Source organism: Ursus americanus, chromosome 9 (assembly GCF_024610735.1).
Source record: "Ursus americanus isolate L20-20 chromosome 9, mUrsAme1.1.p, whole genome shotgun sequence".
NCBI lineage: Eukaryota > Metazoa > Chordata > Mammalia > Carnivora > Ursidae > Ursus > Ursus americanus.
Genome location: NC_142135.1, coordinates 66190875 through 66205147, shown reverse-complemented (window position 1 = coordinate 66205147; position 14273 = coordinate 66190875).

The window sequence follows — 14273 nt, the reverse complement described above, 5'->3', positions numbered from 1 at the left end:
TCCCTTCTATAATCTGTTCAGGAAAAGTCAAGTTGAAAGCATATAAACAAAATATTTTTATCTTAAACCAGAAGTGCCAGAGCTCCTCATCTGAGCTGTAACAGTCAAGGGCAGAAGCATGTCGTTGGAGCCAGAGTGACGAGGGCATCAGCTGGGAGAAGAGTAGGAGCTGTGCGGGCGACATTTCCCCCACCCCCACGTGCAGAGTCCCTTTCAGTTGCCACCATAGGTGAATCCAGGTTTTCTGCCTTCTAAGGAAGGTCGCATTTTCTTTCATGGACAATGAGATTCTGTTTTCACACGGTTTCTTCAGCTTGGCGGAAGCTCAGGAAAGTAAACAGCAAAAACAGGTGAACCATAAAATTAAGCCGACATCATTGGGGTGTTAACGAAGGCCATTAAATCTGTCATTTGGGATCTCAATATTGGAGCAGGACTTTGATGATACCGTAAAATGGTATCTAAAGTAGACTAATCCAGAATAATAATACAGCAAACAGCGTGATTGGAAAGTTTGAAAAATGACTCAAGCTTTCCAATTGGTATTTACATTAGCACATTCCCATCTTTAATGGCATAGAGAGAAAAAGAGTTACAGATGCTTAATGCATCAGGGCTCAGTGGATGTGGAGGGAAAGCAGATGGCCTATGTAGATCTGAGAGCATTTTAATATTAAACAAATAAAGCACAATTAGGTGGGCACGGCAGGCTTAATCGTGGGAAGTAGGCATTTCAGACGTTTGTCCTCTACACTCCTCAGGAGTTCATTCAAGGGGGGCAGGCTGCAGGGCAGGAGCCAGGGGAATGAGACACGGCTAAGAAGCCAGACAGCGCAGGAGGGGGGGTCACAAGGCCATGCAGACAATGTCCGCGTGGACGGGGCTGCCCAGCCACTTCGCGCCGTTCCTGGTGCTGGATGTGGAAGTAGGCTGGTTGCTGAGAAAAACAAAAACAGAAGCTACGCTGATCTACGTTGGAAATGGCATGAGACCCATGGAAAAAAGGGGAGTGGGGACAAGGCCGAGAGAAGGAGGGAGAAGGCAAGGTCCGTGAGAGCCTGGCAAGGCAGAAAGGCAAGGAGGTGGGGTGACCCCGTTCCTTTCAAAATGAACAAAGTCAACAGAGGGCGGCAGGAAATCTTAGTGAATTTGTGGCAAGGCACTCGTCCCCTCCTCCGCGGCCTCATGAAAGAGTAAAATGAAAACTTCAGCTGAAGACCTGTGTGACTCTGCAGTGCTTCAGAGAGTCAGATTTACAGTGTTTTCTCTGGGTGGTGCCGCGCGGACAAGCAGTTTGAGTTGGGAGCAAGGAAGCTTCGTGTTTGGGGGGTTGGATTATGAAAATGGGGACTATTTGCCCAGCACATCTCTTCAATATATTTGATGCTTGAGGCCAGAGACACCTGCACTTGCTTCCTAATTGTGGTCAGAGGCTTTCAAGACCTTCGAGTTGCTGGGGTTTTGTTATTTATTTTATGAAGGAGGCCACATGGACACCACCTTTCATAGTGGAGGCAGATTCCACTCAGGGGATGGATGACATTGTGAAGTGAGTGCAGAAAGCAGAAGTTAAGTATAATCAAAATTTCCATAAGAATACTGTTAAAAAATAAATACTGTGATTTGCCCCTCAGGTACAGTCCTCCTCAGCTGCCCACTCAGGTTCAACTCGGTTAGGGGCTTTTCAGTCCTGAGTACACAGCTCGTCGTCAGCCATTGAAGGGGTGCCAGCCACACGCAGGCGGTGGCGTAGGACAAAATACCGTCCCCGCCTTCAGGTGAACTGTGTTCTAGCTGTGGAGGCAGAAAATACTTCCGTGAGCAATCCAATAAAATTACATTAGGTAGTTTTACATGCTGTGGAGACAAAGCAGGCAAAGGGTAGAGGCAGCGCCAAGACAAGAGTTACAATTTTATGTGGAGCAATCAGGGAAGGCCTCACTGAGAAGGACATGGAAGGAAAGACTAGTAGAAGGCATGGCGGGAGCTGGCCACTCTCTGGGGAAGGGTGTTTCAGATAAAGGAGCGATCCACGCGAAGGCCAGGTGGGGAAGCGTGCTTAGCAGGTTCCAGACACAGAGAGGAAGCCAACGGAGCTGGTGGCTGGCAGGGAGCAAGGAAGGGCAGGGCTGGTGGGTATGAGGTAGGGCCCTGATCCCTGAGACTCGGGGAGCCAGTGCAAAAGATTGGCTCTTACTCTGAGCGAATTAGGAAGCAGCGGAGAGTTCTGAACAGAAGAGTCACATGAGGGGGCCCAGATTTCTAAAGAATCACTTCTGCGCCTTCATGGAGAAGAGACTACTGGGGAGCAAGAAGCAGGGACAAGTGAGGCAAGTGGCACAATACTCCCAGTGAGAGATGGGGGTGGATTGGGCCACAATAGTGTTGGCCACTCTGGTGACAGGCGGCTGGACTCCGTGGTCACCAATCAGATGAGTTAGTTGACAGAGGTCTTCACAGTGGAAGGATCAAGTTGTCACCTCTGGACCTACCGATCAATCGTCTGCCATGCAAAGTGGGGAAACCATTATGGGACATTTTGTCCTTCCTGGAGTGATGCAGGATGCAGTACTCATCAAGTACTAATCGACAGCATTTCTGTCAAAAAAATTGATCTTTTCCAGTCAAAATGTACAGCTAACATCTGGTTTACAGGAATCTTAGGTGACAAAAAGACAGAATTAGAAAGGGGGATAGTCTGTAGGACAACTGACAATGAGGTGGTGGATTATTTTAATTAAAAATAAAAGGATGGGGGACTGGTTCTGCCTCCAGCCCTATGTTTGTATTGATAGCACCTTCTGGAATCCACTTCCCCTGAGATCCCCTCCCTACCCAGTACCTCCCCCCTCTTAAACGTCATTACTCCTTGTCCCAGGTTTCTATTCTGCTCAATACATTTTCTTTTTTTTTTTTTTTAATAATGATTTTTTATTATATTATGTTAGTCACCATACAGTACATCCCCGGTTTTCGATGTAAGGCTCGATGATTCATTAGTTGTGTATAACACCCAGTGCACCATGCAATACGTGCCCTCCTTAGTACCCATCACCGGTCTATCCCATTCCCCCACCCTCCTCCCCTCTGTAGCCCTCAGTTTGTTTCTCATAGTCCATAGTCTCTCATTGCTCAATACATTTTCTATTTTTAGTTATTTTCCTCCAGTGTCATGCTATGAATTTGTAGAAGAGATTGTTCGCTAGACATTTCTAAGAATCTCAGTTCTCATTTTCCACCACTCCTGCTATACAACTAACTGTCTATTGCTGGTGGGGGTTTAGACAATAGGTCTGAATTCCAAATTCTGAATACGTCTGAATATGTCTAAATTCTATTTGAACGTGTCTGTCCTCTGAGGGAAGACTTGTGGGGGATTTTCTGTCATCTAATTTTCTCAAAGGTGGTTTCCGTGGGTATTTTTTCCATTCACTATGCAGATTGGTCTGAGATTAGTTGGTTTGATCTGCCATAACAAAATACCATAGCCTGGACTGTTTAAACAGCAGAACAGAAATCGTGTTTCTCACGGCTCTGGAGGCCGGAAGTCTGAGATCAGGGAGTCAGCATGGTCAGATTCTGGCAAGAAGTCTCTTCTGGCTCTTAGACACTGCTGCTCGCTCTGTGCTCCCAGGACAGAGAGAAAGAGAGCGAGCTCTCTGATATCTCTTCTATAAAGCTATCAATTCCATCACAAAGGCCCTACCCTCATGACCTCATCTAACTCTAATTACTTCCCCAAACTCCGTCTTCCAAATGCCACGACGCTGGGGGCTAGGGCTTCAACAAATGAATTTTGAGTGGGCACAATTCAGGATTGGCAGCCTATTCAATTTTCAGTAAAAATTCAAAAGGTGTTTAAGAAACTACCACTGCATCATGATCCCAGCACCTGAAATCTGATAGAATTTTCTGCTGGGTTGTGTGTGGATATAAAAGAAAAAGAAAATTAGGGATGCAGCTACAGTGTTCTGTCCAAGCAACAGGAAAGATGGAGTTTCCATTTACTGAAGTGGAAGGAAAACCAGGACTTCGATTTTACGTGCTGAGTTTGAGAAACTTATGAGGCATCCACGCGCAAATGTAAAATAAGCAGGTGACAATGAGTCTGAAGTTCAGGAAAGATCCAGGCCAGGTTACAAATTTCAAAGTAGCCATGCTGTGTTTAGAGCCCTGAGACCAGAGAATACCAAATAGGTTAATGCAGAGGGAGGAGAGACGAGGTCCAAGGATGGGACTCTGGCCAATCCAATGCATAATGGTCAGAGAGGTGAGGATAAATCAACTAAGATTAAGAAGCCACAGCTAGCAGGGTCAGGAGGGAATCAAAAGGGCAAGTCTTCCTGGCGCCAAGGGAAGTCGGTGTTTCCCTAAGGAGAGAGGGACAATCCAGCTCCAGGCTCAGGCGGTGGGCACAGTCCTGAACATGGAAAACTTAAGCTGAGTCCACAAGATGCGGTTCTCATTCCTCTTAGGCTTTCTGCACTCAGATGTCTTCATTCAAGAACTGCTGACATTCTAGGCTTTGAGTTAGGCACAGGACTACAAAGTAAATAACTACGGTCTCTCCCCCTCCGGAGCTGGCTACAGTCCAGTGGAGGAAAAAGGAAATTCATGAATAACCTCCACGGAAGGCTAGAAGACCCTGCAGAAGTCAGGGTCTAGATAGAACCGGGTGCGGATGAAGGTCAATGTAGATGAAGTGCCCTCTCAGAAGGAGTGTGATGAAATTGAGGATTGGGGCTGCAAAATGTCCTAGATCCAACGGTGTGGCTCTGGGCAGGTTACAATCTCTGAGCATCTGCTTCCTCATTTGCAAAATGTGCATAATAGCAATAATAATAATTTATGCTACAGGATGGATGTGCTAATGAAATGAGATGTTTATCAACTGCCCAGTACAGGGACTTTGCAGGTGCTCAGCAAATGTCAATTCCCTCCCCGTGTTTTTGCCCTTGTACGTTTGAGCTCTTTAATCACAAGTAGGAGGTAAATGTCTTCAGGTTAGATAGGAAAATGAAGATAACAGAGGCTCAATTGTAAATTAAAGGTCATACCTTTGGAAATAGTTGATGGTTTAGGATTAGGAGAAAGCTTCCGCAAAATAACTCGCTTATAGTCTTCACAAATTCAAGGTCATGAAAGACAGTGACTGAGGAATAGGTTAAAGGACACTAAGAAGACACAACAACTGAATACCCTATGTGATTCTGGATTGGATTCTGGGCAAGACAAATGGAAACATTTTAAATAAGTTCTGTTGATGTTGATAATTATACAGTATTATGTAAAAGAACATCCTTGTTACAAGGAAATATACATTGAAGAATTTAGGGGTAGAAGACAGCACACCTGCAATTTAATCTCACGTGGTTCAAAAAAAGAATGTGTGCATGTGTGGGTGTGCACGTATACATTTGTGCACACACACGCGTGCAGAGCAGAAAAAGAGAATGATAATACAAACGTGGCCAGTGTTAGCAATTGAGTCATCTCGGTGAAGGATGTATGGGAATTCCTTGTGTAATAATTGCATTTTCTGTAAGATTGAAATTATTTCAAAATAAAAAGGGTTTTCAAAATAAAGCTTCTATTGTGAAAGGCAAAGTCAATGACTTTTATGTCATAATGAATCAGGAAATTCTACAGAGGAAAAAGAAATCAAAATTAGCAGCCAGACTTAGGAGTGGAAACATTAAAATGGCCCCAGCTAGAGACCTGGCAAGGTTCAGAGAATTCTGGAAGCCCTAATTAGAAGTGATGGGAACTGAACTAGTACTATCTTGACACAGGTTCATTAGTGCAGCCATGGTCCTTTCTTTCACATACAGTTCAACACAAGGGCACGTTGTGTGGTTTCCAAGAGGCCCTGAAGGCACCACAACCTTTGTCAGAACTCTCTGTTTGAAAGCAAAGAAAAGGTAAAAGCTTAATTGTAGTACCAGAGCCCCAACAATCCACACACATCTGATTCTACCTGTAAATGGCTGGTTTGGGATGATGCCTTCCAGAAAATTATATATCGTGATTACTCTGCCACTTCTTGGAATGCTTTATTCACATAAAGGAGAAGTCTGTAAACCCTACCCATGCTATTTTAATTGCAACATTTCAAAATCTAAATGATTCAGCCCTCCTTAATTTAAATGTGCATTCAATTCTTTATTTCTGGAAAAGAATCATCACATAGAGCATGGAAAATGTATATATGTACAAAAAGAAAAAGGGGAATTAATAATCTTACTATATTATTTTATGTATAAAATATATTTATGTATATTTATGTATAAATATATTATATAAGATGCATAAAATAGAATAAGCCCTTGGAAATCAATTAAATAGTTACCACAATTAATAAGAGCAGGTGCAAATTCACCCACAAAAAACAGTGGAATCCTAGTACTCCAAGCCCCACATCCCCGCCAAAAGAACACCTGTTAAAAAATTTAAAAGACATCCTATTCTGATGAGTTCATGGGATGTATGTTTAAAACTTTCCATTTAGAAAGTAAATGAATAAATCCCATTGAGAAATAGCAATGGACAACAAAATAAGAAAAATCCTAACGAGAAATGTATCTGAAACTACTTAACTGAATTAAGAGATATAAAAGATACATTGTATGTTGCTATACGGAAAAAGCTAAACATAAAAATGCCAGTTTTTCTCAAATTAATTTATAGACTTATTGTATTCCAGGTAAAAACCATGTTGGGTGTGGGAGGGTTTTGAGGACCCAACAAAATAATCCTCTATTTAATCTCAACATATAAATAGGAAAAGATAACATGCACACCTGAAACTAATATTAGACTATATGTTAACTGGAATTTAAATTAAAACTTTAAAAAAAGAGGTCAAAACAAATTCTTTAAAAGTCAATAAGAGAGAATTGGCCTTACCTTGAAATATATTACAAAGACCTTATAATTAAACTAGTGTGACTGGTATAAGCAGAAATTAAGGAAACAAAATAATACACAATGGATAACAGTATTTGTAAAAACATAGTATATTTCATAGACAGCATTGTAAGCAAGGGGAAAGAGATGCTTCTTTGATAATGATGCCAAAAAACCACTTGTAAATATGGAACAACAAATTAGCTGGTAAGTCTACACCACACTCCAAAATGATCTTCAGTTGGGTTACAGAGGCAAAAAATCATACCTCAGAAAATCAGGGGGAAAAAAAGAAAGTAGAAATAAAAAGATGGAAGAACTTTCTAGACTTTAAGAAAAAGGTTAATGAACATCTGAAGAAAAAAAATCTAGGTCTGGACCAAGATGGCAGTGTTAGAGTCTCCTGAACTTCCCTCCTCCCACGGACACACTGCCTATTCCAGCTCTACACAGAGCAGGTGTCTCTGAGAGAAATTTCGCGGCTCGCGGAGTGACTCCTACCCATCAGGAAACTGAGGAAATACCACATCAAAGTGAGCAGGAAAGCCCGAGCCACACTCTTGCCACAGACCCTACCCCTGACGCAGTGCTATCCAGTTGGGAGGGAACAACCCCTCTCCCAGCATCTCCCCGAGGAGCCAGAGGTTTAGATGACACATCTAGTACCCCAACTCCTAGGGCTGGCTCCCAGGGATGGGCCCCCAAATCACCTCGCTCCGAAAACCTGTGGGGCTTACCCCGGCGAGTCTGACTAGACTACTGCAAACAAAGAAGCAGTTGTTACCCTGCAGATGTGCGCTCCGTCCCCTCCGCTAGTCCACGGGGCTCTGGGCCGAGAGGGAGCCGGGCAAAATGCAGACTGTCCAGTCTTTCCCTGGAAGGAATTTAACTGCGTACTTTGTGCAAGCTGCCTCCTGAGGCTCCTGCTTCCGGCTAACAGCCATCTAGGAGCTGAATGCGGTCTGTCCCAGACCCAAAAGAGCCAGTAGGCACGTCCCCCACCTGCCCTTATCTCACTCCAACCATAAAACCAGGTTGACAGTATCTCCCCAGAAGGAGTTTGTCCACACATCTTGTGCCCCAACATTTACAGCCATCCACTGAGGGATGGGCCCCTAAATCACCTACCCACGGGGCTTGCATTCACCAGTCCCAAAGGGCTATAGGAAACAAAGCAGTTTTTAAACAGGTGCAGGAGGATGTCCCACGGCTATACACTTGGGCTGAGCACAGAGGGAGCAAGGGGAAATGCCCATCTCCCAGGTTCTCCCTGGAAAGGACTTAGCGATGTATGTTCCCACCTCTGTCCGAGGGTCCAGTTGCTAATGAACCTGCATCTATCTGCTAACCGCTGTCCTCCCCTTTGGTACACTGACAGTCTTGGCACACCCTCAACCTCTGGGAGCCACTAAGAAAAAGGGACAGAGGCTTGCTGGAGAGTAGACCAGGAGCTCAGACCAGGCTGATTGACTTCCAGAAGCCACTCAGTAGCCAGTGAGGGGTGTCCCTTAACACTGGTAACATTGTATGTCAGATGCCACAGTACCTTGGGAAGATGTGGATTTAAAAAGTAGGGCCAGGGGGGCCTGGGTGGCTCAGTCGGTTAAGCATCTGCCTGAGGCTCAGGTCACGATCTCCAGGTCCTGGGATCGAGTCCCACATCTGGCTCTCTGCTCAGCGGGGAGTCTGCGTCTCCCTCTGACCCTTCCCCCTCTCGTGCTCTCTCTCTCTCTCTGAAATAAATAAAATCTTTAAAAAATAAAATAAAATAAAATAAAATAAAATAAAATAAAATAAAATAAAATAAAAGGTAGGGCCAATGTCCATTCTCTGATGTGTCAGAGGCATCCAGGAGGTCCCTCTGGGTGACCTTGACTGTGGCAGACACTGACCAGCAGCCAGAGTTTCTATTTCATCAGAGGAAGTGAGGAAGTTGTCAGCACAAAAACCATAGTCCTTGTGAAAGGGGCATGCCCTTCCATTTCTACCATGTAGTAATGGTGGCAGGCAAGCCGTCATAGAGTTGATGGAATGCAGATTGCTGTCTGTCCTAATCTGAGAAACTCTGCTGGGCCTTGGCTCTGTGAGTGAGGAGCAGTAAACAGACAGATGTGACTCTCAAACGATGGCTCCAAATTCCGAGCACCAACTGCGGGCTGAGATCAGCTGTTGGGTGACGTGGTGGTCCGTGGATGCTTCAGCTTCCGCTGGTAAGCAAGGGGGCAAGGAGTGGGGGACTGTGCACTCCAGAGGATAACGTCTACCGTTTCTGTGAAGAAGCCACCTCAGTCTCACCACCATAAGGGAAGGGAAATAGGAAAAGAAACCTAGGTAAGAACTTCCTGGGGGCATTTGGAGATTGAATAAGGCACAGAGTCACCGGGCCGAGGCACAGAAGGCCCAGGTGGTGTATGAACCACATTTTCTAGCTTCTGTGTTGATGCTTTCCTGACCGGGGGAGGACTCCCCTATTGGGGCTAGCTAATTCCTAGAGGTAACAGCCCCTCCTCACCACCCCCCTGCTTTATCAGTCTCTTACACTCCAGGACACTGCTCCCCATCCTAATCACCCCAGGGCCAGCCGTTACATAACCAGGGGTAACCCCTAAACCCCGAGTCTGCTGAAATTATGCAAACGAGCCAGGGCTAAACCTGCTTAGCCTTCTCACCCTGCCCTGCACTTTGTTCTTCCGGCAAAAGCTGCAACAAAGTTTCTTGCCCACAGTTCCCTTGCTCTCTCTGCCTGTGACCAACGTGGGAGCTTCCCTGTGTGACCCCGCATGGCATGACATCCCCTTCCTCTTACAAACTACAAGTACTAAACTATCTTTTCAATGGCAATTGTCTTCTATCTGTTGAACTCACCATACCTGAATAAAAAGTGAAATCCACATTTTAAAACAGTAGCTGATGGGCCGATGGTCAGTCTTGAGGCTAACAGACTTTAACAGTTACAGTTCGATGTTTTGAAAAGGCCACAGTGTCTAACTGGCCCGACACTTGGACAAAGACAAGTTCACAAACGTGTAATTGAATGAATCCCTCCCAATGCATCCAGTGCCTTGTGGGCTGGCTCTGGAAGGGTTTGTGTCTTGGACAGGAACATGGGTACTAACCCATCACCGGGCCAGACCAAAGGACTGCCCACCACACGTGGAATCATAAGTTAAATACAATGGTTATTCTAAGTCACTACAACGGGGAAGGGGGAGTCATTATACAGTAAAAGCTAACTGATGCCGCCTGGCATCCCCGAGGTTAGCACTCCCTCAACCCAGAGGTGGTGAGTTTCACCCAGACCTGCACCCCTTGCCTGCCCGCGAGAACTGGGTGAGCACCATGGAGACCACAGACGTGTGCAAGCGGGGCCGCTGGCAGCCTGGGATGCAGCTGAAGGTGCCCGCGGGCAGCCTCAGGGAAGCAGTGGTGTCCAGCCCTAGGCCACGGCTGCATCATCGGGCCACTGCAGGGCACCTCGTCCCGAGAGCGATTATGAGTGCTGGCCCGTCGGAAAGGGCAGCAAGGACCTTTGACTGACTCACCCTGGCAGGTACTAGGGGCTCTGAGGAAGCCTCGTCCTTCCACTCTCCCTCTCTAGGCACGCAGGTGAGGACTAAAATACAGTCATCGCTGCACTGGTATTTAAAGCTTCATTGGGGACGCCCGGGGGCTCGGTTGGTTAGGCATCTGACTCTGATTTCTGCTCAGATCGTGATCTCAGGATCCTGAGATGGAGCCCCATGGGGCTCCGTGCTCAGCTCGGCTCGGCTGGGCTCAGCTCAGCTCAGCAGGGAGTCTGTTTGAGATTCTCTCTCCCTCTGCCCCTCCCCCCCACTTATGCATGCACGCGCGCATGCGCGCGCGCTCTCTCTCCCCCAAGTAAATAAGTAACATCTAAAAAGAAAAAATAAATAAATAAAGCTTCACTGGAGATCATAGACTACACGCAGGACAAAAACGAGGCCTCTTACCACTTCCCCCTGAATTTAACTTACCCAGTGGATGCTGGGCAAGGCAGTCTTCACTGTGCCTGGGGACATTCGGCTCGGGTTCACTGACCGCAGGCAGATGACACGCACAGCCCGGAGGCCTGTGAAGTGTGAGCCGGAAAGAAAACACCCTGAATATCAAACCCTTTTGGGGGGAGAGACCAGAGCGAAGGCAGAAGAGAGGAAGTATGAAATGCAGAGTGGTGGGTGGCCCAGAGTAAATCTGACACAGGAGGCCTCTAGGGTAGTCTGCAATCTGGGCATTGGGAGAGACGCGGTTAAAGTATTAGCCAGTGCTGGCTTTACGGTAAACTTCCTCCACGCCCAACTTAGGCAAATACCGCCACCTTTTACAGATGGGATATCTCAGTCAGTAAACTAAGTCTTGGCACCCGATCTTGCCGACGAGGCGTGTCCCAACCAAAACACCGTCCGGTGAATGACAATCTCCCCCTGGAGTTGGGACGCTTATCAGGGACTCTCCTGGCTGTAGGAGCCGGCTCACACTTCAGGCTCTTTTTACCGCAGCCCTTGACTCCACGTTCCATTTTCCAGTTACTGCATTGCTCTTAGCCTTTTTGCTCTGTGCTCTCCAATTCTCCCTGTATACACGGGCTTGCATCTGCCTCACTGCCCCACTTTGGGCCACACTAAACAGGATTCCTGCCCTGTCTGGACCCTTGACCCACCTCCCACGCTGGCCAATCCTAGTCGCCAAGACTAGGTCTCGGTGGGTCATCCAGTCCTCCCAAAGGGCAAGGACCCAGCCAACTAGGATGGCCACATACGTAGCAATACGGAAACATGTTTTTGACCCAGTTAACAAAAGCAGGACACGCATTATATTTGCAAATACATGACAATACACTCAGGGGAAATAACAGAATTTTTAATCCAATTTTTTCTATTATCATTGTTACATTATTATTGTTCTAAACACTATTCTTAGTTCAGACTTTGTTTTATGTGGCTTTTACCCTCAACATTGGGGCCAATCATTACTGTCAATTATACCAAAAGATTGCATATATTAGTTATTAGTTCCTTTGTCTCTGGGTCAAGACTAGTAAAGAGGAACCAAGTCATTTAGATCCTTCTGACTAGAGAAGAAAAAATGTAAATGTTCATCTTCACTTCAATTTATTTTGTAAAATTGAAAGAGAAAGCACAGTGTTAACTATTGGTAAAGTAAAATTGCCATCCTAACTGCGCAAGTTGAAAACTTTTATTGTCTTATTTAACTTCATAAAAAACGGATGAATTTGATTCTTTTTAATTTTTTTTTTTTTTTTTTTTTTAGATTATTGAAGAGTATAAAAGAAAAAGGAAAGCATCTAGTCTATCTACTCTGGGCTGAAAAACCTGAAGGATAATTTTACAGGATGTGGAATGCTCAGAGTATGAGCAGAAATTTTCATGACTAAGGGAGTGTATGATTTGCCCAAAATTACAGGAATGACAGAGACGTGACTGGACCCTTGGCCTCTGATGCTGGTACTCTTGCCACGCTGATCCCGCTGGGAAACTGGCTGGAAGACACGACAGATAAGCCAGAGAAGAAAAAATTGTGACTTTTAATTTGCCAACAGTTCGATGTAGTCCAGGGATAATGCCGCTGACCTAAAACGAATAGTGTTTAAGTCTCATTAATGGAAATACAGCGTCTACTCGTTGCCCACCATGATAATCGAAGTACTCTCCCATTCTGAGAGTCTCTACTTCTCTCAAACTTTTGAGCTTCTCCCTGAAAAATTTCCAGGATGAATTAACTTGAATGCTGAGCTACAGCAAAAAATGTTAAAGTGGTATTTAAGTTTCTAAAGATAATCTATATAATGAAACAGACTGCCTGTAAATTAGGTTTATGAGAAATTATAATAAATGTCAGAGAATCGGAAGTCTAAAATATGCTAAATGTATGCAAAAAGAGACGACTTCAATAGAAAAACTAATGACTTTTCCTTAAATACAAATGGGAAATTAAGACCAGATTTAGAGTACATTATGTTGAGAACTTTGGTCTATGGGGAAAAAAAATCCAACATCAATGTTTGTTTAAAGTGCTTCTCCTACATGGACCTTGCGTCTAGTAGATGTTCAGGGAGTACTTGCTCATTGATTTGGTGCTTTCAGGGTAGGTCGCCCCAAAAGCATCTGTTATACAAAGCCCCGGTTCTTTACCCATCAGGGGAAACAAAACAAAGCAAAACAAAACAAACTCCTTTAGCCTTAAAGTTGCTCAGTGAAGGTAGAAGGGGAATAGGGCTTGGGAAGCTTGTATATAGACCACAAACTGATGTACATGAAACTACCTGGCCCTTACAAGATACTTACAATTGTTTCCTTTCTTTTTATCACATCTTTCAAGGCCTTCTCATAGATCAGAAAATAAAATATCTAGTATTAGGTATAAATCTATGTTTACACAACCATTAGTTTTTTTAACTGAGATATACTTGACATAAACAACATAATGATTCAATAAACCGTTAGTATTTAAATAAATATAATAACTGTGCTATGACACCTTCTTTGGGTTTCTGGCAACCTCCTAAAATATTCTAAAGGGCTGAATATAAACACAAGTGGTTAAACCGTTGGTTAGTTGGCTCTCTTCTGACATCTAGTGTTTCTGATTCATTACTGCAAAATACCCCTGTTCATTTTAAACTACTCTTAGAATGGAAATGCTATATGGAATAAAAGCTTTATTCATTTTAGAAGGAAATTTGTTAAGTGGGATAAAATTACAAGATAAATAACAAAGCTTCTGTTTCTAAGGAGCGAAGACTCTTTTCTCTTAGCTCTTCCCGTATGAGAAAAGTGCTGTGTCTTCCTGTCAGTCTGACGGGTAGGACAGAGAGACCCAGACTGGTCCGAGAGCTGTTCGTTACTGCAGAGAAGGCAGGGGAAATGAGAGGGAGACACCACGTGCCACGTACTGGACTCGAATACCTCAGTGGGAGTTACCCCTGTGCTCTGAGAAGCCGCAGGACCCTTCCAACCTCAGGAACTCAGCCTGACAAGGTACAAGGATTTGCGTGTGGAAAGGAAGACAGCCAACATCCCTTCAGAGAACGTCTGTCAGGCCTCGAGTTACAGAAACTTGTGAGCACTCAAAAATATCTGGCTGAATAGAAATGAGTGATGGCCTATTCTTTGGAGTCTAACATTCCCATTCCATTTGAGATGTTTCACGTGGGTAAGAGGATGGGAAACGCCGGAGGCAATGACTTTGGTAGTCGTTCCCCCAAAACCCCTGGACGCTGACATCAGCTGAAGGCCGGAGAAGGATCCTCAATAGCTGTCTCTTATGCACAGAAAGAAAGCCACACTTACCCAATCTTTCCTCCTTTTGTTCTTTCTTCCTTTTTCTTC